The following is a 24571-nucleotide window of genomic DNA, read 5'->3' as shown; positions in this document are numbered from 1 at the left end:
TGTTCTCCGCACTTATTTATATATTTATTCACACTGCCGACAAGGAGGGGTATTGTGGTTGCTCATACACACACAGATACACACACACACACATACAGTATAACACACACACACACACACACACACACACACACACACACACACACACACACTTCACCTCTCCAACAGGTATGCACATGCACACACACTCACACAGACACACACATAAACACACACAGATACACACACATCCACACACACCCACACACACACACACACACACACACACCTCTACCTCTCCAACAGGTATGCACACACAAACACACCCACATACACACACACACACACACACACACCTCAAGTGACCCTGGCAACCACTGCCATCAAACAGCGGATTTCAAAATAGATCCATTTCATCCTGACAATTTCCAATTCCAGTGTGCCACTGCTCCATGCAGGGGGAAGGTCATTTGCTGCGGGAATCACTCATGTGTATGGGCTCCAGTCTGCATGATGATAAATCTGTTGGGAGAGAAGAGCATCGACAGAGAGGGAGGGAAGGAGAGAGAGAGAGAGAGGGAGAGGGAGGGGGAGGATGAAGAGAGAGAAAGAAAAGGGGGATAGAGACAGAAGGCCAAAAAGTCGGAAGAAAGTCTAAAAGAGGGAGATGGAGATAGAGGGAGGAAAGGAAGAACTTTGGTGGTCGACCGAAAAAAAGAGACCCTTTATTTGAAAGATGGATAGATGGATAGAAGGATACAGAGAGTAAAAGACAATAAGAGAGGGAGAGAGGGGTGAAGGAAGGTAGGTGAGGAAAAAGTCTACAAGGAGGAAGTGGAGAACAAAACGACAGCAGAGGGAAAGAACAGGAGACGAGTGAAGATTGACAAAGATAAGAAAGACAGGAGTGAGAAAGAGAGATAGAGATAGAGAGAGGTTATGGAGAAAGAGAGAAAGATTGAGAGAGATAGATCAAGTTTGCCATGTCACCATTAAACTGATATTTACATTGCAGCTGCTCTGCTGTCGACCTGAGTGATTGTGGTGTATTTTCTGAGGGTCAAGAGGCAAATGAGTGATATTGAGTGGGAGCCTGAATATTAAACATCTGCCATGCACGGACAGCACACTCATCAAAGGGATGAGAGAAGAGGGCAAACACTTATTATCGCTAGACATTAGCAGTCAATGTTAGAAAAGAGAGATTAATTTGGTATCCTTCTAAATCAAATTAATGTAAATGATAAAAGCTGCTGGCAAATTGCCCTGATCAGAAGCCAGTTTTAGTGTGTTACAAGTTGTGTGTGTGTGTGTGTGTGTGTGTGTATGTGTTTGTGTGTGTCCATGTGAATTTTGGAGTGAAGATTCTGGGATATTGATGTGGTTGCATGGACACTCTGACCAACATAGTAATATATCTCTTTTTTCGGAGGTCAAATTGGCGTGTTTCTGTGGACGGATTTTAAACAAGTGACTCAGAGGCTGTCAAGCCACAAAAACATAGTGAGTCTTTGGGTGCCTGGATGAGAGATTCTTGTTTATATAACTTCTCTTTCTCTCTCTCTCTTACTATGCCTTTCTCTCTTTCTCTTATTCTCTCTCTCTATTTCTTTATCTCCCTCTCTCTTCTTCCTCTATCATTCTCTCTACCTCTATATCCATTCCCGAGGGCCGACGGGAAACAAGATGGCTGCTTGAACTAAGAGCTCCGCTCACCCTCGTTTAATTTTTATTTATTTTATTACCTCCGCTCGATAAATTATACAAACAGAAGGAATGAACTTATGGACTTCGAGTTAGAGTTGAAGCTGCAAAACACGTTTGATTGTTGTGCTGACCGAGCCACTGGACCGACGACGATGCCTGAACGTGACCAAACAAATCGACAATCACTGGATCACCAGATCAAGACACACGGTCCATCCAGGCCTAGCCTACCACAATACCAAACCGCAAAGCTCATCTACTACGGTTCGAGTTGAGCAGTTGACATCACAGCTTACAAACGTTACAAGTGGAAGAGAAAATCGCAATGTAAGAAGTCGGAAATAAACTCACCCTTGACCAGGTGACCACACTCATCGAGAAAAGTATGGCCTACTTCGAGGACCTTTCTGCCAGTAGCCTAACATCGGAGCGTTCTACACTGACCCCGGATATCTCCTCGGAGGTAGTGGATACGTCTGGAGGGGCATTTCGGGCTTGTGATTACGGGAATAGCGCTGTTCTCGTGTGGAACGTGCGGCCGAAATGGATCCTCAAACTTCCATCAAGCTAGGCCTACAACGATTTGAAACCGGCAAAATCATGTATCCATCAATGACACTTGAACGGTAGTAGAGACCTCTTTTTCACATTTTACAACTAAGAGCGGAGGTATGACTTTATTAATCCCTCCTCATGGAAATCGTGAAGTAAAGTTGAAACTGACTTGATTGCTAAGCTAGGTCCACCATAAATTCCTGTTTGTTGACATTAGCAGTCTATGCTGTAGGCCCTAGGCCTACTAATTAAACTGACAGTGCCGAGTTCCCCCAGCGAGCGACGCCATGGGAGTTTATTCTCCCGTAGCCCATGCTGCGACGGTATATCCAGGGATAAGGACTACTTCACGACGAACAGTGGGGAGGGAAAAGTAACAAACATTTTGAGGGTTGGAACTCCAAGCACCACAACACACCATGAAGATTCCAACATCCTTCATGTTCTTTCTTTTGTTTTCTTCCTCTGGCCTACCAAAAGTGAATTCACGATGTTGTGGGTTTGGGAGCCACAACAAGGGTGGGAAACTGTATGTTATATGTATTTTTTCGTCTTTTTTTATTTTATTTTCCTTTCTAAAATCAGTGACAGTATATTTTGATCATTTAGAGGTATTTACAGATAATACCAAGATGTTTCAACCATTATGGCAGACTTGATCATAAACTCGTGGAATGTCAAAGGCCTAGGAAACCCCATTATAAGAGCGAAAAAATTATCAGCTCTAAAAAAAAGTAAGGTACAGGTAGCTTTCTTACAAGAAACTTTCTTGTCAGAGATTCAACATCTAAGACTACAGAGTGATTGGGTTGGTCAAGTGTACGCCTCTTCATACAAAAGTCACAGTAGGGGAACTGCAATTCTAATTAACAAAAACACACCATTTAAACTAAGAAAAAAAATCATTGATTCAAACGGCAGGTATGTTTTGATATCAGGTTTTATTAATGGAACACCTACTACTTTTCTAAATGTATACGCCCCTAACACTGATGAGCCTACATTTATGTCAGATATGGTCTTGCTGTTTAATGAAAATTGTGATGGTTTTGGGGTGATAGGTGGAGACCTTAACTGTGCATTAAATCAGAAATTAGACAAATCTATACAGACTAAGAGTAACAAACCAAAGACCATAAGAGTACTCCAAGGTTTATGTTTAGAAAGTGGCCTAGTCGACGTGTGGCGAGAATTGAACCCCAAGGCTAAAGATTACACTTACTTTTCAAATGCTAATGCCTCATATTCTAGAATCGACTATTTTTTCATTTATTCCAAACATATGCATATGGTAAAAAAGTGTGGTATCAACCCAATCACTCTGTCAGACCACGCCAAAATTGACTTGACTGTTCAGTTAAATAAAGAGAAACCTATTTTCAAACAATGGAGATTCAACAACTCCCTGCTTGGAGACGATATATTCAAATCAAAAATGAAACAGTGGATTAAAAAATATATAGATGAAAACAACCACCCTAACATGGACCCAAATATAATCTGGGAAGCCGCCAAAGCGACTTTAAGAGGGAATATTATATCCTATACCTCATTTAAGAAAAGAGAAGATATCGCACAAACAAAAGAGTTAGAAAAAGAAGTTGAAAGATGTGAAATACTCCACAAAACCGCAACAACAGAAGAGAACTGGAAACAGTTAGTCACTGCCAGAGCTAAATTAAATCTTAAGACCACAAATGAAATCATGCAAAAAATTAACTATGTTAGACAAAAAAACTATGAATTTGGTAATAAACCTAGCAAACTATTAGCTCATCAATTAAAGAAAGAACAAGCAGAAAGGACTATCAAAGCAATCCGAGCCCAGGGAAATATCACATATTGCCCAAAAGAAATTAATCAGTCATTCCAAGAATATTACAACGAATTATACAAATCTCAAAGTCATTACACACAGGATGAATTGGATCAGTATTTAGACAACATTAAAATGCCACAGCTATCCGAATCAGATCAGCAGGATCTCAATGCCCCCTTTACAGAACAGGAAATGCTAGCAGTTATTAACTCCATTCCTACAAATAAAAGTCCAGGACCAGATGGCATTTCAGCACAACTATATAAAGAATTTTGGAATGAGCTCAAGCCTATTTTTATGAAGATGATTAATAATTTTGATTGCAACAAAACACTCCCCCAAACAATGAGCTTGGCAAATATCACTGTAATACATAAATGTGGCAAGGACCCCTTGGACTGTTCATCTTATAGACCCATAAGTCTTTTAGATCATGACTACAAGATTATTACTAAAGCATTAGCGAAAAGACTTGAAACCATCATGCCTAAAGTTATCAACCCAGACCAAGCAGGATTTATTAAAGGAAGATACTCCACCGACAATATTAGAAGGTTGTTGAATATAACTAATTACTTGAATGTGAACCAAAGGCCTTCTCTGCTTCTATCCTTGGATGCAGAGAAGGCCTTCGATAGAGTCGAGTGGAACTTCCTCTTCAGTGTATTGTATAAGTTAAACATGGGAGATAACTTTATTGAGTGGATCAAAACAATCTACCAAGCTCCGAGAGCAGCAGTTATTACTAACGGTTTGACATCCGTCCCGTTCAACTTGAGGAGAGGTACGAGACAAGGGTGTCCGCTGTCAACCTCACTGTTTGCGATAGTGATTGAGACACTAGCAACATCTGTACGAGATAACATCAACATAAAAGGAGTACACATTAGTGAAGACAATCATAAATTATCTTTATATGCTGATGACATAGTCTTATATATTGAGCAACCAGAACATTCTTTACCACACCTATATAACATAATTGAACAATTTGGGAAATTCTCGGGATATAAGATAAATTACAATAAATCTAATGCATGTCTTTTACATATGAACCCAACAGAAGAAATGCAAAAATTATACCCATTTAAATGGTCAACAGATGGTTTCAAATATTTAGGAGTACATTTCACACCACAACTAGCTGATTTATTTAAAAAAAACTACACTCCCCTTACTAATGACATCAACAACGATCTATGCAGATGGGCCAAACTACCTCTATCTCTTTTAGGGAGGATAAACGTCATCAGAATGAATATTCTTCCGAGACTGAACTTTCTCTTTCAAAATGTACCTTGCTACTTGTCCGTAATATTCTTTAAAAAGTTGAACAGTCATATTTCAAAATTTATATGGTCCAATAAGAAACCAAGGATCAAACTACTGACTCTAATGAAACCTGAGCCCAAGGGTGGTCTAGGTATTCCCAATTTCCAACACTACTATTGGTCAGCCCAACTGAGAAACATACTATCATGGTCACTGGGAAGACCAGACTCCCATTGGGTACAAATAGAAGCAGGATATGTTGACCCGATACCTCTAGACTCTCTTATATTTATCAAACATTTTAAAAAGATAAAAAACATGGGGCAATATTTTACTGTTGTGAATACACTGTCTGTTTGGCGAGACTGTTTGAGAAAAGTGGGCACTACTAAATGCATTTCTGTATACTCATCTATTCATCAAAACCCTGATTTAAAACAATATTTGCATTTAACAGACCAATGGAGACACTTGGGGATATCTCAACTTAAAGATATGTTTAATAAAAACTGGAAACTTAAAACATTCCAAGAACTAAGTGGAGAATTTAATCTACCTAATTCAGATTTTCTCAAATATATGCAGATCCAGAGCATTGTAAAATCACTAATTAAAGAAGACAAGTTACATTTCGAATTGACTGAACTGGAAGAGAATCTAATCACACCATATACTATCAAAGGCCAAATTAGTAAATTATATAACATTTTGAATCAGAGATGCCAAACTGTTTTCCCAGCCCTTTTGAAGATCTGGGAAACTGACTTATCTACGAAACTTGATGAAAATAGCTGGCAAAATATATGTGAACGAATTTTCTTCCCATTTACAAGCAATAAGATTAAAGAAACAAACTTCAAATTTATTCATAAACTCTATCTCACTCCTAGGAAAATGCATAACATTTCTAAAGAAAACTCACCAAACTGTCCAAGATGCAAAATCAAGGAAGGTACATTTCTACACATGTTCTGGAACTGCGATAAATTGAACAATTTCTGGAAGATGATTCACTCATTTACAAAAGCTGTACTGGAATTAGATTTTGAGATGTCCCCATGCGTCTATCTACTTAACGACATAAGCAGTCGCCACTTGGACCAAAAGAAATGCAGACTGTTGATTTCCATCACACACTTTGCAAAGAAATGTATTCTTCTCTGGTGGAAAAATGAACTTGCACCAACATTTAATATGTTCACAGAACAGATCTTTCAATTTCTTCCCCTGGAGAAGATAACACTTGAAAACCACAATATGGGTGAACTATTCCATGACCTTTGGAATCCACTTCTTTTCCATTTGGAAAAGCATGGGACATGAACAACTTCCAATCTAGACACTCCAAGGCGTACATAATGGACTGAAGTTTAACCTCATCTCTGTGATCTGTTAATATACTGGTTGTTTAATTTTTAATTTTTTTTTTTTTTTTTTACTATTTTTTATTATTTATTTTTTGTTATTTACTGTGGTTTCTTTTTATTTTTCCTTTTGTGTGTATTTGTGATATTGCTACAGGTGTGTGTGTGGACGCAGGTGTGTGTGTGTGCATGCATGGGCATGTAGGTAACTACATGCCCATGCATGGTGTGAGTGAGCGTGTGCGTGAGGAGGAAGAAGGTGTGATGGGGATATAGAGCACTAAAAAAACCTATTCATGAGATCCATTGAAACGTTTAATACAAATGTATAAATTAACCCTTCAGCGATTGATTGAAAATAAAAAGATGTAAACACACTATATCCATTCCCTCTCTCTCACTATCACTTTCCCTCTCTCTTCCTTTCACTTTCTCTTTTTCCTCTATCATTCTCTCTCCCTCTCTACCTCTCCATACAATCCCTCTCTCTCACACTCTCCCTTCCTCTATCATTCTCTCTCCCTCTCAATCCAATCCCTCTCTCACTATCACTCTCCCTCTCTCTCTTCTTCCTCTATCACTCTCTCTCCCCCCCTCTTTCTCACTATCACTCTCCCTCTCTCTTCCTCTCACTCTCTCTCTTCTTCCTCTATCACTCTCTCTCCCTCTCTCTCTCTCTCCCTATCTCTCTGTCTTTGGCTGGTGGTCAGTAGCGATGATAAGAGGGGGGAATGCAGAATGGCCGCTGTGGTGGGAAGGAAATGAGCCATGACAGGAGGACCAGGGAGATAGGGGGGGGGGGGGGGGGGGGGGGGGCTCTTGGATGTCATGGGAGGACAGAGAAGTGGGACTTTTCTGAGAACAAAGTGAACGTGGCTTAGCGTCGTCCTCCTTGGCCCAAATACTAAAACAGCGCTGGGAGACTAACAAGATTTTATTTCTCTCTCTCCCTCCCTCTCTCTCTCTCTCTCTCTCTCTCTCTCTCTCTCTCTCTCTCTCTCTCTCTCTCTCTCTCTCTCTCTCTCTCTCTCTCTCTCTCTCTCTCTCGCTCTCTTCCCTAATGGATGATGCATCCCAAGGGAATATGTCGTTAGTCTAAGCTCTTCATCTCCTTCTTTGTTATTCTCCTCAGAATGTTCCATTTCAAATTTGTATCATCAGCTGTCCTTGGGAATAACCCATGTGTAATGTGCACTGAAGCAATCATCCATTAGTTTCACTATTTTAATTGACAAAAAGCACCATCAAAAGCAATTTCACTGTGCAGAAAAAAAGTCGTAATCATGCATTAATTAAAGGGATACATAAGATTTTCTTTGTTCCCACTGCAAGTAAGATTTTTTCCCCCGTGGACCCAATCTCGAATTCCACCATAGAGTTAGTCCAAACAGCTTAGCATATGCTAATTAGAAGCTAGCCAAGAGGGGTAATGTTCTGTCCTCGTTTTTTTTTTAAAATCAATCTTTAAAGCATTTTTGCATGGGTTGCACATGTCCCTTCAAACAAAGGGCAAAAATAAAGACTTTGTAGACAATTTATTGTGCTTGCACAACCAAAAACTGGAGAGAAGTAGGAAAAGTCAGAGGGAAACTGTTTTGTCCACCATCTCAACTCTTGTAAAACAATTCCATATCCACTAAGAAAACCAAATGGGACTGCAGTCCCCTCATGGCAGTCTGGCATTTTCTATTCCTATTTTGTCCTTGTTCACACTCTCAACAAAAGCCCCCAGGTCCGATTTTAATTAATTGGTTTTATATTTTTCTTTATTGATGTCATTGGTGTGTGTTTATGTATTTGTTTATTTGTTTTGTTTGTTTGCCGATTACATTCCATTGTGTTTTGGCAAACTATTTCAAACCCACACAACCCCTCAACCTCACTTCACTAAAGCAGATGAAAATGAGAGTGTTTTTCACCACTCTCTAACTTTATTGCCGAAGGAAAACAGCCTTGCGCTTGTGCCTTGTGACAGACTTCAATTGATTTACCTCGTCAGAGATTCAAAGTCAAGTTGCAACTTGTCTTGCTCAATAGCCAATTATGCCCAACAAAGTACTGTGTCACAACCACTAGCAAAATCTTGTGGAAGGAAACGGAAGTCAATGAACTGGAGTCAATAATGATGCAATATTGTATGGCTCTAAGCTGTCCTCTTGTCAACAAATATACTTGTGCTTTCCAAGGAAATCCACAAAGTTTGACACATCAGGGGCAGATTGAAATGTATGAGCTTGTCGGTGGTAATACTGAGCACTGAGTTATAAGAAGCTTCTGTAGTATCCCATGATGGGCTCTGCACTATAAGGTTCATTTGCAACGCCAAAAAAGCTGGAGATTCCAAAGAGGAAATGAGAACCTGTCCGTGAAGGATTAATACCACCAAGTGCACTGCCTAGTGTGCGAACATTGAATTCAAATGAGTGACATTCTCAGAAAGAAATTTTAATCAATTCTTCTCTCTGAAATTATACGAGAGGGTCTGCACTGCCTCTGCATGTAAGCATGCAATATACCCATTCTATGTATGAAGTGTTCATTTTTTTTAAATATAGTTTTTCTAATTCTATCTCTCAATCAGCAAAATGAATATAAATGAAAGAAAAAGCACCATTCATACACATATTGTTTTTTGTCCCTGTGCATCATCCATTGTGCTATTACCATAAGACAATGGCATCTCACTTCTGACACTGAGAGAAATAATTCACAATGCAGCTTAATTAGCAAGCCCGCGGTGCCACACGTGTGTTGTTCGGCATCCAAGGAACGCAGCGACCACCCCTCCGGAAAAAAAAAGTCCACTTGGCATTTAGTGGGTCTACCACCATGCCAACACATGAAGGGTCCAGCTTATAATGCACTTTTGTTTTCCTGTTGGCTCCTTGGCCAGGCACGGGAGAGAGAGGAGGGGAAAAAAAGCAATTTCCGAGTTTCCCTGGAACCACTCCGGCCTAGATCACTGGAAAGATCTTAAGCTTTATTCATTAGCAAATATGCCTCCCTCTGTTTGCAATTAGCCTGTTTTCTTTTCACTCGCACACCCTCAACAGAAGATCACAGGGAGTCCGACAAGTTAAGCACGGAGGGCATGCAATCCACTGGGGACAGATAGAGGAGAGAGAGAGAGAAACGGAGAGTGAGGAATAGAGATGGAGAGAGATGGGAGGAGAGAGAAGCTATGGTGTGTGTGTGTGTGTGTGTGTGTGTGTGTGTGTGTGTGATAGAGAGAGGTTTGGAGATACAGAGAGATAAGAAGAGAAAGAAGGTCTATGTGTGTATGAGAGAGAGAGAAGGATGGAGATGGAGAGAAGGTGAGAAATAGAGGACAAGAGATGGAGAGAGATGGAGAGAGAGGGGGAGAGAGAGAGAGCCTTCCAGACAGAGTGTGCATCCAGCAGAGGGCCAGCAGAGAGCAGCTTGTCTGATTAGAGCAGATTAGAGCTTAATTGGAGTTCTCCAAAACAAGATGACCTCTGCTTTGTTTACTGATGGGATTAATCGGGGCCTGGCAGAAAGAGGAGGAAAGGAACGAGGGAGGGGGAAAGGAGGAAAGGAAGAAAAAAATAATAATAAATAAAAAAAATGGGGAGAGGGAGGGAAAGGAAATCCCGAAGGAATTAATTCCGTCCTCATTATTTTGAGGCCCGCGCAATGACTTGTCTCTTCGGAATGCAGGAGGCATGACGCGGGAGGTGGGTTTTGTCCGCAGTCGCGCTGATTCAAGTTCACATTGACTGTGGCAGTAGTGGCCTCCCCGTGCACTAGCTCTCAGCTTGTGTTGTGTGTGTGGACTGAGAGGGACAGAGTGATGAGCCCCTTAAGGAGAGGCCACTGAGAAGGCAGCGTTAATGAACTTGGAATCAGTATTTTGAGAATTCACACACACACACACACACACACACACACACACACACACATAGATACACACACACAACACAAACACACACACTCACCAAGACACACACACTCACAGAGTGGCACACCACACACATAGACACATGCACTTACTCATACACACATGCACACACACACACACACACACACACACACACACACACACACACACACACACACACACACACACACACACACACACACACACACACACACACACACACACACACACACACACACACACACACACACACACACAAGAACGTGCACACGCGCACAAGCTGGTTCAGTTACATTTATTATTCTTGGCTATGAGATTCACTACCCAAGAAGCATCCATCCTATTGTTACATGTCATTTCTTATTTAATTCCAAGTTTAGAGAATTGGTTTGCTTTTTCTCAAGCATTTGTTGCTGTTTTTATTTATCCACTCATTTTGCCTGATGTTTTCTGACATCAGACTGCTCTGCTTAGGAAATGACAGCCTGCAGTGGGGACAGTGACTACTACTATTTTGTGGCCTCCAAGAACTCTGTACAAACAGACATAGCGCCACTCACCTCACGACACGACACGAGATGAAAAGTTCCTGGAGGAAACCTGACTTGAACTCGAGCGGCCGGCCAGGCAGTGCGGGCAGTACAGGCAGGGAAACAGGCAGTGCAGGCAGGCAGGGAGACAGGCAGTGCAGGCAGGCAGGGAAACAGCCGGACGCGAGCAGATGCTGTTGGGATGCATGAGCGGGTCCTGGACATAGTGTCCGGCGCGGCTCCCTGTGGTGTCTAGACCCTGGTGGTGACACTTGAGAGCCTCCGCATCCCTCTCCCAGACCCTTTCCAAAGGGGGCTGAGTCATTGCATGACTCAAGGGAGCTGGGGGAAGTGGAGGACGATGGATGGATGGAGGGAGGGAGAGAGGGAGGGAGGGAGGGATGGAGAGAGGGAGGGATGGAGGAAGTCACCAGGTTCGCTTGAGATTTCTTCTGACATCCGCTGACTTTCCCTCCGGCCAGTGTGATCCCTCCTCTGGCTGCTGGTGGAAATCTCTTGTCACTTGTTTATCTCAGCCAAGGAAGCCATTTCCACCACCAACACTCCCCGAACAGCTAAAAATGCAGTATTTGTAGTAAAGTGATAGGCTTGATCACCTAGGGAGCCAAATAGCAGATGAGGACATCTGAATTTTGTGATACTGTCTGGAACAGTCACTAGGGATATCCTCCGAAATGTGAAACATTTGAGTTGTGACAGCATCGGGAAAGGCAGCGGTTACCCTTTAGGCCAGCTGCAGACTACCGCCGTGGCGTGTCTGTGGCATATCAGCTGCATGGCGTTTTCTATCTCTGTTCATGCCAGAAACGTGCCTGATACGGTGCTGGTTACAACGTCTCTTTGCTTTAAATGGAAACAATTCAAAAAATGCTTGTGCGTCATGTGAGGTGCCGGTTCTACTTCTATAGCATGCACGCGTTTTCAGTGCAGCTCGAGCCGGGCTTAATAAGATGTCCGTGTCACGCAAGCAGTGTGCGACCTCTGACCTTAAATGAAAACGGAAAACGCGACGCAGCAGCCGACGAGCTCACGCCACGCCGGCAGTCTGCAGCCGGCCTTATACGGTCGTTACATAAGCTCAATCAGTCCACGCGGGGCCAAGAGTCAGAAAACCTTCCTGTCCTGTCGTCGGCACAAAAGAAACGGTTAAATGCGGCTCCGCTCCGTCCCACGACAGCGTACGCCCACGTTGCCTCCCGCCCTCAACCTCGCGGCTCGTTTATGCGCCGCCACCGCCGCCGCCGCCTCTGGGCTGCTCCATTAGCCTTGACAGGCCATGAAATGGCGACGAGCGCTAACCGCTACCACCACCACCACCACCGCCGCCGCCGCTCTGCTATCTGCCACTATCACCGCTAGCGCTGGCCAGAGCAGGTGCATTAGCGAGTTGCTAATGGCGCACGGCATGCGGAGCGGCGTCTCCCATCCATATGTTTCCCATTAGCGCCGGACGCTGAGAGAGAGGGAGCGAATGCAAAGAGACAGTCGGTGAGAGAGAGAGAGAGAGAGAGAGAGAGAGAGAGAGAGAGATGGAAGGAGAGAGAGAGGGAGAGAGAGAAAGAGAGAGGGAGGCATAGAAAGGAGAGAGAGAGAGAGAGAGAGAGAGAGAGAGAGAGAGAGAGAGAGAGAGAGAGAGAGAGAGAGAGAGAGGGAGAAAGAGAGAGGTGGAAGGAGAGAGGGAGAGAGAGAAAGAGAGAGGGAGGCATAGAAAGAGAGAGAGAGAGAGAGCTCATGATAGAATGAGCACTGGTGCATGAGAGGGAGTCTGTGGAAGAGGTGTTCATGAAGCACAGAGCACACAGAGAGAACAGAACATGGAGTGCACTGATGCTCTTAGGGAAACACTGTTAGCTCTAATTGTGAGTCATTTTTGCGTTTGAGGTGTGTCAGTTCTTACATGAATGTGTCGCATATGTTTATTCTTTTTTCTTATGTATTTGATGACACATTTTTTATTTAATTTTTTTGCTGTTACCAAGCCTATGCGTGCACATTTCCTAGAGAAGAAGAAGAACGGTGTCTTTGAGGAAAATGTTTATCTCGTTTTACATGCGCCCGTTTCTCTATTCATGTCCAGTCAGAGAGTTGGCTTTTTCCACTCTCTGCGCTTTCATGCTTTTGTTCTCATTCCTTTTGGCTGCAGTGCCATTTGCTTTTGTCACATTTGCTCTGCTTTGAAGGACGAGGGAAAAACTCAATCACCTCTCCAATATATGGCCTCCTCCGCTCAATGCTCTCGGATGAAAAAAGAGGCAGGTTCCCCTTTTGAACTGAGCTAACAGAGCCACCAAATTGCCTTATCTCTCGCCCCGGCATGACAGAGGTGCCATTACCAGAGGTGCCACAAAGAGATTTAAATGGCAGCTTCCAATTACGATAGTATTGATTACAGTATAAGTTTTTCCTCCGGCACCTTTGCGGGGTTTTTTTTAATCGCTTTCTTGCCGAGATGACAAGATAAGGCAGGGACTATGAGACCTTGGGGGTCTCTATTTGTCAAACCTCCTACATACAGCCAAGAGTGTATGGGAGAGGACAAGGTTATTATATACATACAGCACTTGTATGATCAAGTGAAGTCAAGAACACAAATAGATGTATGAAATGTATGAAGAACTGTATGAAATGTCTATGCCTAGAATCAGGCGCGAATCATCACATACTGTAGGCTAGATATGACTGCAGCCTAGGGGCCCTACGTGTGCCAGCCTGTTAGGGGGGCCCCCATTGGCCATAACAAAACAAGAGAATGAACATTAAACTTCATTGGTCCAAAATAGATATTCAAAGTAGTAGTAAGACGCTGATTGGGTAAATATGGCGGAAATATGGAGGTAAATTTGTTTTCAAAATATATGTCACTCACGTTACAGTTCAATACGAAAATGTCATAAAGAAAGTATGAGAGCGGGGCTCATAAACAAAAGGCTAATAGCTAAAGAAAGCTATCAAATTTTCCTGCAAAAAAAACCCTAAATTGACAGGATTTTAAGCCTTCAAGACACAATGGACGTTATTGATGATACTGATAGCGCCACTAATTTTATGCTTGCCTTGTCTAGCTGTTAATCAAATGAATGGAAATAAAGTTGTGCGTCATGTTATTGAAGGAGAGTAACGTTTCCTGAAGATGAGACAGTTTTATCGCTCAAAGAAAGCCTATGGCCACAGATTATGTGTGTGTGTGTGTGTGTGTGTGTGTGTGTGTGTGTGTGTGTGTGTGTGTGTGTGTGTGTGTTGGGGGGCCCACAGTAACCACATAGCTTAGGGGCCCCTGGCCACAATAATCTGCCCCTGCCGAGAATGGGCCTTGAACAACACCTCAACAAAGAGACAGACTCACTATATAGATACATTACAAAATGATATATGTTTGTTCAATACTCCATGTCACGGTATACACATATAAGTATGTCAAATTAAAAACTAGTGTTCTCTATATAGAATGAAACAAACAAACAAACAAACAAACAAACAATGTATGGCATCTTCACATTTCACCAAGCAGCTCATGTCTTGCAACTTCACCCTTCGTAAGAACTGTTGCTACATGACACAGAGCAACTCTGTGTCACAGCTATTGATATTCTGTGCTTTCCTCGGCTCTTCAACCATGTCTGATATTCTCAGCGTGACCTTGAGGCCTCCTTTCGAGTTCTAGCGACTCAATCCAATCATCTTTGACAGATACGGGCCTCGGTGACCAAACGCTGAGCCTGCGTAATGGCTAATGTTGGACTTACGTCCATTAAGCGTCGGCCATCCCGTCTCGTGCCGGTGCCTTCATTACAAACCACCGCTTCCCCATTAATCTCTATTAAGTTAGGTAAGGGAGGTAGAGACCTTGAGCTAATGGATTTGTGATCCTGTGTCGTGCTATGCTAACCAAAACAAATGTAGGTAGCAGAGGTGCAGAGCTCACCGGTCAAAGTGGAGACCGGCGCACTTTTTTTTTTTTTCTTTTCTTTTTTCTTTTTTTTTTTCAAAAAAAGGGCTCATTGAATAAGCTAAAGACTTAGCATACCAAGTATTCATGTAGAGTACAGCAGAATGTGTAGACGTATTATTGAAAGTAAGCACGTTTTGAAATCTGTATGCGGCTGATAGTGAGCTAATTATATTCAAACTTTTCAAACCACACACAAAGTGAAAGTTCATTCAATACGTATTGAAAATAAAATGTATTTTATTCTTCCATTGCCTATTCTACCCACACTACATTGTAATACACTAAGTACATTACAGATGGTAATATGTCAAGGAAGTCAAGTGGATAATGGCACATATTACTGACACATGGAGAAATTGGGAATAAGTGTTGCAAGTGTAAGACTGTTGGTGAGTGCAGAGCATCAGTGTATTGCTCTGCGGAGATAATGGACCTTTTACGTTTACTGGTATGATTTCAGTGCAAAAGGGGACATTGTGATAATACAAAACCATATAAAGAGATACTAAAAGTTCTCCTATGATATTGGCTTGGGAACCCTTTCGGGACTCTGAATGGCAGTTTGTTCCAGTGAGTGTACATTGGATATCCAGAGAGAAAGATAATCTGTAACTACCCCTCCCGCTTCACGTCAGATGATGTGTGTGTGTGTGTGCCAGTAAATGTGTGTGTGTGTGTGTGTGAGAGAGAGAGAGAGAGAGAGAGCGAGATGGCAGTGACATTTGTGCTACACTCAGAGAACACTGAGGCCCAGTGCTGGCGGAGCCGGAGTGTGCAGGCGTTAACATTTTAATGAGCTCTGGGAGGAATCAAAAAAGAGCTCTCAGGAGTCGTCATCCTCTCTGTCCTTCCACTCGTTCTTTTTCGCTCTCTCTCCCCTCATCCCCCGCTCCTCCCCAAACCCTCTCCTCCTCCTCCTCCTCCTCCTCATCTTCCTCCTATCCTCTCCCGTCTTTGTCTCTTTTCATTCCGCTCCTCTCTTCCCTGCTCTCGGGGCTACGTGGACACCGGGCGCGGGGGCCAGAACAGATCGGTCCAGTGATTTGTACTTTCATTACTCCACATCCTCCGAGCAGGGTGCTGCTCTGTGGGTATATCTTGGGCGTTAATCTGGGCCCACTAATGGACGATGAGAATAAATACATCCAAATGAATCCCCCCCCCGCTCCACTCGTGCGCGGGGACCCAGGGTACAGTATATCAGGAGCGTCCGAAAGCCTCGCTCCCGGCCGGGGCCGCGCTATCTCCAAAAGACACCCGTGGCCCGTAGCCATAAAGAAAAGTGGATGGCGCTTCGTGATTTGACTGTTTTGTTGCGATGCAATATGCCGCAGCCGTAAATTCCAAACGCTAATAGCTGTTTTGGGTTGAAACCCGAGCTGATGTTGCGCAAGAGCTGGAAATGTAACGGTATTTTATCAACAGCGCTGGAAACAAATTGACATTTTTTTAATGTGGCACGGTAGTGAATTCTACTGATGTGGTCTTTATTAGGCAATGATCTTTTTTTTTTCATAATGATGAATGTCAAATCTCCCCCCCATCAATGAATGACTGGCGGCCTGACTCAGTCGGATGCTAGCCGTAAATGTCAGATGAGCACTTGTGTTGCTGAAGGAACGAATGCCCTGATTTCTTCAACATAAAAAAAAGCAAAACAATAACTTCCTCTCAGTGAATCTGTTAACTATAAACCAGAAAAATCCAACAAGGTTCTAGAAAGTTCAGAGGGCACGTTGCCATGGCAACCCTCCTACACAAGTTCAGGCAGCATTTAACGCAAAGCCTAATTCACAGTACTCCTAAAGACATGAAAGGCTACAAGAGGTACAGTATAGAGGCATCCAGAGTTTGAAACCCCTATTTCTGGGGAGGGGAAACTCTTTGGTCTATTTCTGGGAGATTATTGATGACTCGGAAGGATTAAGGGATTGAGACGCTAATGGCTGAGAGACTCCTACAACTTTAGCGAGGCTTTGCACGTCTGAGAGTTAGCCTTTATTAGCCGGCGACTACTTTCCATGTTCTCTTTCATTGGCATCCCTTGTCAAGGGCAGAAGTTGGATGTTTGTGTGCCTATTTCCGAGCACACCTGATTGAAATCAGAATGATTATAATGCTCTTGATGAACTAATCAAGGCTAACAAGGGTGGACTCATTCAGGTTTACGAAGACCAGGGAAAGATTGAAAACATGAAAGGAGCACTGGAAATGAAATCGGTTACATTTGTTTGGTCAAACTGATGAGATGTGATCCAATCCCAAATCATTGCCTTCATAATTAAGGAGTGCATATGAAGATGTAAACATGTATTTTATTTATTTATTTGGCTAATGCTTATACCTAAAGCAAATGACTGACGTCCATTATTGCAGGGCACGTTTTTTCTGAAGCAATTCAGTGTTCAAAGTGGAGTCAGCGATTTCAAGCCCAACATTTTTTTTTGCAATCATCTCCACACGACTACTAGCTGCCCATTCCATGAGAATACTGCAAAAACAAACCCGGTCTCTGTAGAAACAAAAGCCTTGTCCACCAGACAGAAAAGAAACCCTTTATGGAGTTTCTCTGGGAATACTGAAGAGAAGGGTGAGCAACCTCTATGGTGTGTTGTGTTTGGTCCTTGGTTAAAATATCATGTAAATTGTTTTAAATAAAAGCCGTTCTCTGTAGGCAGCCCAGGCCCCTGAAAACAAAAGCCTTGTCCACCAGACAAAAAAAGGAACCCTTTATAGAGTTTCTCTGGGAATACTGAAGGGAAGAGTGAGCAACCTCTATGGTGTGTTTGGTTTGGTCATTGGTTAAAATATCATGCAAATTGTTTTAAGTAAAAGTGCCTTGCTTAAGGGCACAACGTTAGCAGGCGGGAATCAAACCCACGACTAATGTACTTCTATTGCAGTCTATTGGATGACAGTGTACAAAAGATTTTATCTTTAGTTCTGTAATTCTTCAGTTGGCCCTGTCTGCCTATTTTGCATTTGGTCAGGACCTTTACCTCAGCTCACCCAGATCTGGGAGCTGCAGACGGCAGGTCCACTGGGACCAGGCCGAACCCAGTGCAAGCACACACACACACACACACACACACACACACACACACACACCACACACACCCACTCACACACACACACAAAGCATGCAAGCACACACACACACACACACACACACACACACACAGACAAAGAGACATGCAAACACACACACACACACACACACACACACACACACACATAGAGACATGCAAGCATACACAGACAGACACACACACTCACATAGTCACATACACACACACACACACACACGCACACACACACACACACACACACACACACACACACACACACACACACACACACACAACACACACACACACACACACACACACACAGTCACATACACACACGCGCGCTCGAGCACACACACACACACACACACACACACACACACACACAGACACACACACACACACACACACACACACACACACACAGAGTGAGAGTCTCTTGCATGCCAAACCAGCCGGGCGGGCGAGGCGAGGCGAAGGCCCTCCGCACTGATGAAGATCTGTAGCACGCTCCTCTCTGACGTCTGGGGTTCTCTCTGTCGCACAACATACGTCCTCCATAATAGATCACAGCCAGCAAAATTCCTACACGGCTCTCGGCAGCCGCCGGCAAAGGAAGTGACATCGCCGCGCCCACGCGGAGGCGGCGCGGGGCTCACGCACACACACACACACACACACACACACACAGCAGCACTTGTGATGAGGCCCCTCAGCTCAGCCCACAGAGAGGGCTGATTTAAAATGTCATCGGCACGGCAGTTTTGCGCGTGTGGATGTGTGTGTGTGTGTGTGTGTGTGTCTGTGTGTGTGTGTGTGTGTGTGTGTGGATGTGTGTGTGTGTGTGTGTGGATGTGTGTGTGCGTGTGTGTAAAGGGTGCAAACTGAATTAAAGTGACGGTAAATGAATGCACTGGTCAAGGTGAGAGGGAGGAATAACAGCAGGACCTCCCTCGGCATGAAGCAGACTCAGTCTTCTACTCCTCCTTACTCTCTCTCTCTCTCTCTCTCTCTCTCTCTCCCTCTCTTTCTCTCTCTCTCTGTATCTGTTTCTCTCTCAATTTTTTTCCCTCCTGTGTTATCCAAGCGAAGATAATGGCTCTATTTGGGCATTGGCTTGGAGTGCAAGATAAAGGAGCAAATTACACCATACAAAAGCCGGCCCCACTAGGCCGATTTGCCTCTGTGTGTGAGATGTGAGTGTGTGTGTGTGTGCGTGTGTGTGTGTGTGTGTGTGTGTGTGTGTGTGTGTGTGTGTGTGTGTGTGTGTGTGTGTGTGTGTGTTGTGTGTGTGTTCCTTTCTGCTTCAGTTCCGCTCAATCAGTGTCACATGCACATTTAAGAGAATATTTTGTGTGTGTGTGTGTGTGTGTGTGTGTGTGTGTGTGTGTGTGTGTGTGTGTGTGTGTCTGTGTGTGTGTGTGTGTGTGTGTGTGTGGATATCAGTGTGTATGTGAGGGTGGTGCGGGTTGGCTGAAGGGGGCGGACAACTCTGGAGGGTTTCGGTTGCAGCATCTCTGTAACCCACCCTTGCTCCGACTCTCCTCTCCTCCTCCACCCTCCACTCTCCTCTCCCTATCTCTCTCTCTCTTGCCATTCCCCTCTTCTATCATCCCTTTCTTCATCTCCTTCTCTCCCTCCCTCTTTCTCTTAAATGTCATGATTTATAAGAGGTCATCCACATCGCTAGTCATCTTCCTGCAAGCCCAAAGGCAGTTTTACGACAACAAGCCAATTATAGTTCCTGCTTACTTTCAAATAAAAATACTCCGTTCCTCTATCTCTCCGCCTCTCTCACTCTATCCCCCGTTCTCTTCATCTCCCCTCCCTCCTCCTCTCTCTTTGTCACTCTTTCCTCCTCTGCCCCACCACACTGTTCTCTCTCTCTTTCCCACGCACTCTGTTCTGTTTCTCTTCCTGAGCCTCTCAAATCGCTTTCCCGTTCTCTCTTTCTCTCTTTTCCTTCATCACTCTTTCTCTCATCTGCTTACTTCCTCCATCTCTCTTTCTCTCTCACTCTCTCTCCATCTCTTTCCTCTCTTAGTCACTCTCTCTCTCTTTTCCTTCCTCACTCTTTCTCTCCTTTGCTAACTTCCTCTATCTCCCTTTCTCTCCCACTCTCTCGCTCTATCTGTCTTTCTCTCTTACTTTCTCTATTTCTTCCTCACTCTTTCTCTCCTTCCATCTGTCTTTCTCACTTTCTCGCTCCATCTCTTTCTCTCTCTCTCTCTCCCTCTTCCCCCCTTCACCCCCCCACCCCTCTCTCTCTCTCTCTCTCTCTCTCTCTTTCTATGTCCCCTATGGTTTAATATGCGCCCGAACTCAATTTCACTCCCTGAGCGTTGTTGATAAGCCAGGCTGAGGTGGTATGGGGCCCGCGAGAGGACCCGGCGTGTGCCTGTGGACGCCAGAAAATCGAATTTCTCCGTAGACAATGAGCTCCATTTGTACAGTGGCCTGGATGAAAGGAAGGCATTTTTCCTAAGCACTGTTTCTTCCAGTCTCCCCCTCTCTCTCTCTCTCTCTCTCTCTCTCTCTCTCTCTCTCTCTCTCTCGACACAAACACACACACACACACACACACACACACACACACACACACACACACACACACACACACACACACACACACACACACACACACACACACACACACACACAGAGACACACACACAGAGAGAGACGCGCAGCCACCAGCAGGCTATAGCTCATATTGTCTGCACAGCAAGAGAATCATTTCTAATGAAAGTTGAGGAAATTGTCAAGCCTGCTTAATTACTGAGACACAGGACAATGAATGCAGATGTTCCTTTTTGCTGGCTCTTTCTTCGCCTTAATCTGAGCATAAAATGCTTTTTTTCGGCGCCCGGCAAAGCCGCCACTACTCTGCCTCTCCATGCTCATTTGACAGCCCGTCCTCCACACACCCCCCACCCCCCCCCCCCCCCCCCCACGACAAAACAAGTCACATTTTTATATCAAGAGCAAGCAAAAGGGAGACAAGGGGGGGAATTCATTAAAAGGGTTCATTCACTCGTTCTATTCATCAGTCACTCAATCACTCGATACCATTTCTTCGGTTGGTCAAAAGTGCCTAAACCCACGAAGGCTACTGTAACTCAGAAGCGACGTCACGGAGCCTCATTGCCATCGTTTTAATCAGCGCCGATAAAGAAAACAGAAAATATGTCCGGTCGTGGTGAGCCGTGAGCGTGGCCTTGGGACTGAAAGAATCAAACCACTCACCTTGTTCAGCTGCCAGCCAATGTGTGTGTGTGTTTTAAAGAAGTTAAGCGGACATTCCTTACATCCCAAATGGTCAGTGCCGCTTGAGAGATAGTTCTCTCTCCACTTAACCAGCATGCTTTTGCGCATGCATCTCCTGGTGGCTTATTGAGGCCATTTTCTCCATCAGCTTCTACATACTGTATGAAGTGGAGAAGCTCCATAGCAACAGTCAGCATACTATGATTAAAAGTCAACCACCAATGTGAAAAACTTCTTTGAGACAAAACACGCACGCACGCACGCACGCACGCACGCACGCACGCACGCACGCACGCACGCACACACACACACACACACACACACACACACACACACACACACACACACACACATTCTGTTAAATGCACACGTTCAGTCACACTCTCCCTTTAATGAATATTCATGTTTATTTCCTCTGTATAAATATTTAAGATATTACAACCCGCTTGCTTGCCTGCCCTCCATTGATTTCAGCTCTTGGCAGGGGTGCATGTCTCTCTCCATCCCTCCCTCCCTCTCTCTCTCTCCCTCCTTCTCTACCCCCTCTCTCTCTCTCTCTCTTTCCATTCCACACTCACATTGGCCGTATCCCTCTGGTACAGTATAGGGACAGTCCCTGGCGCATGCCCAGGGGATGTTAACCCATGAAGGGGCCATGGCGCCGCAGGACTGCCCAGGGAGCTGGGAGAGATTTGGCCAGAGCCTGCGGCCTAACGCCAGCTGGTGTGGAGGGATATAGCTGGTGTGGAGGGATATAGCTGCCCTTTAGCAGTGCTGCGCCCCGGAGGTACACACTCACAATGAGTTCAAGTTCACCAGTTTAGAAGGTACTTTTATGCGCAACGACACAAATATCTGAGATGATAAAATAATAATAATAATAAAACAATATCAAACATTATTTACTTTATTCTATATCGAGGGTTATTCTACAGTAATGCTAACTCAAGATCACAGCAGGTATAAGACTTGAAATGATGCATGGGTGTGATAGGGTGACCTAACGTCCCCATTTTTGGTTGCCTGTCCCTGGGAAATTAGAGAAAAACTACCTACAGTATGTCCTCATTTTTTGTAGATAAAACTTGTGTGTATTTCAGTCAGATTGATAGTCAAACTGAAAATGTCCCTGTTTTTTCCACATTTTTAGGATTATGTCCCCGGTTTTGGTCTCAGACATCTGGTCACCTTAGTGTAGAAAGGGCTTCCTCAGTTCTGGGTGGAGGTCATTCCTCCTGCAAAGGGCCTAAAGCAACATGCAGACACTGATATGGACAGTACAGTACCCGCCGAAGGGAAAGAGCTACTCCACAAAACCTGTCGCCTACTTGGGGTGAACTGGAAGCCTTGTTCCTCTGCTGAAGTGCACGGTGCTGAGCCAACACGCTTTCTGCTCTCCGTTCCGTTTCATTTGCATGACTGTGTTTCGATTCGCAGCAGATGTTTCCGTCCAGAAGTGCCCGAGGAGGTAGAGCGGTCGCAGTCATGGGCACTTGAAGTGGAGGGTCTCTTTGGCCAGGCCCCGAGCAGGTTTGTGCAGCCGCAGAGTGCTGGAGAGAGGTCTGGGGGAGGATTTTGTGAGTGTGTGTGTGTGTGTGTGTGTGTGTGTGTGTGTGTGTGTGTGTGTGTGTGTGTGTGTGTGTGTGTGTGTGTGTGTGTGTGTTGGGTTGTGATGGATTCAACACAGCAGGCGGGCAGGCAGGGGGCTGTGTGAGGACCTGAGCTCAGTCAGCCATCTGGTTGAAAGGTCTGCAGAAACCACAGAGCGAAAAGCTGTGTGTGTGTGTGTGTGTGTGTGTGTGTGTGTGTGTGTCTGTGTGTGTGTGTGTGTGTGTGTGTGTGTGTGTGTGTGTGTGTGTGTGTGTGTGTGTGTGTGTGTGTGTGTGTATGGTGTTACTAAGATTTTTTTTTCGGTCAGGTCTTTCTCTCTCTCTACATCTCTCCCTAAACCCTCTCTCCATCTTTCTCATGCTCTCTTTCTCTTGTTGGCCCCATGCTGTTTCTCTCTCTATGATTATGTAAAACTTGTTGATTATGTATGTTGTTTATTTACATATTGCAAAGTTCTCTACGCAGATGTGGCTGTGCCGTCATGTAAACAAGTGAAATGCTGGTCTAATAAATACGTACTAAAACTCTCAACTCTCTCTCTCTCTCTCTCTCTCTCTCTCTCTCTCTCTCTCTCTCTCTCTCTCTCTCTCTCTCTCTCTCTCTCTCTCTCTCTCCTCTCCCTCAGGTCCTGAGAGTTGTTTATATGTATATGCATGAGTGTGTGTTTGTGAGTTTGTGTGTGTGTGTGTGTGTGTGTGTGTGTGTGTGTGTTCTGTTCTAATAGACAAATCCTCCATGTTCTGAGTTTTTCAGGTTCTGCGTTCTGGCTGTTCCTCTCCGCTCTCTCCCAAGTACCTCTGTTCCTGTCGGTTCCACTCTGTTTCCCAGGATCTCATTAGATCTCCGTTTCACAGTGCTTTCACTGTCCTCCTCCCCACCCTCTCGCTCGCTCGCCTCCTCTTCTCCTCGCCGTGTCCTCTTCTTCCTCCATCTCTCCCTAACAGTTCCTCTCATCTGTGACACTTACTTCCTCTCCTCCACCAGCCGCTATACTGTCCCTTCTTCCTATCTCTCTCTCTCTTTCTCTTTCTGTCCCTCTCTCTCTCTCTGTCTCTCTCTCTCTATCTATCTCTCCCTCTTTTTCTCATTCTCCTCCAATTCTCAATTTCCACTGATGAAAGTCACATTCACTTGTTCCCATACCCTTCAACTCCTATTCACTCTCTCTCTCTCTCTCTCTCCCTCTCTCTCTCTCTTTCTCTCTCTCTCTCTCTCTCTCTCTCTCTCTCTCTCTCTCTCTCCTGGGTGCTCTGCAGTAGTTCTGTCTGACGGCTGCCCTGGAGGAAGCCGCTCAGTGATGAGGCATGGGGGAGTTTTCTGTGTTTAGAGACAGACAATAGCGCTGCAATAATTAATGACTCTCAAACAAGAGCGCCCGATAGCCGCAGAGCTGTTTGCTCTTCATGTGCGAATGTTTGTTTTCGCACATTTGGAGTTATGCGTGAACTTTTGACCCCAGAAGTAGAGTCTGATTTGACTAAAACTCCTAGGTTCTAGACATACATACACACGAACACACACACACACACAC

The sequence above is a fragment of the Sardina pilchardus genome, chromosome 17 (genome assembly GCF_963854185.1).
Source record: "Sardina pilchardus chromosome 17, fSarPil1.1, whole genome shotgun sequence".
Classification (NCBI taxonomy): domain Eukaryota; kingdom Metazoa; phylum Chordata; class Actinopteri; order Clupeiformes; family Clupeidae; genus Sardina; species Sardina pilchardus.
The sequence above is the reverse complement of the archived record's forward strand: the minus strand, read 5'-3'. Positions refer to the sequence as shown.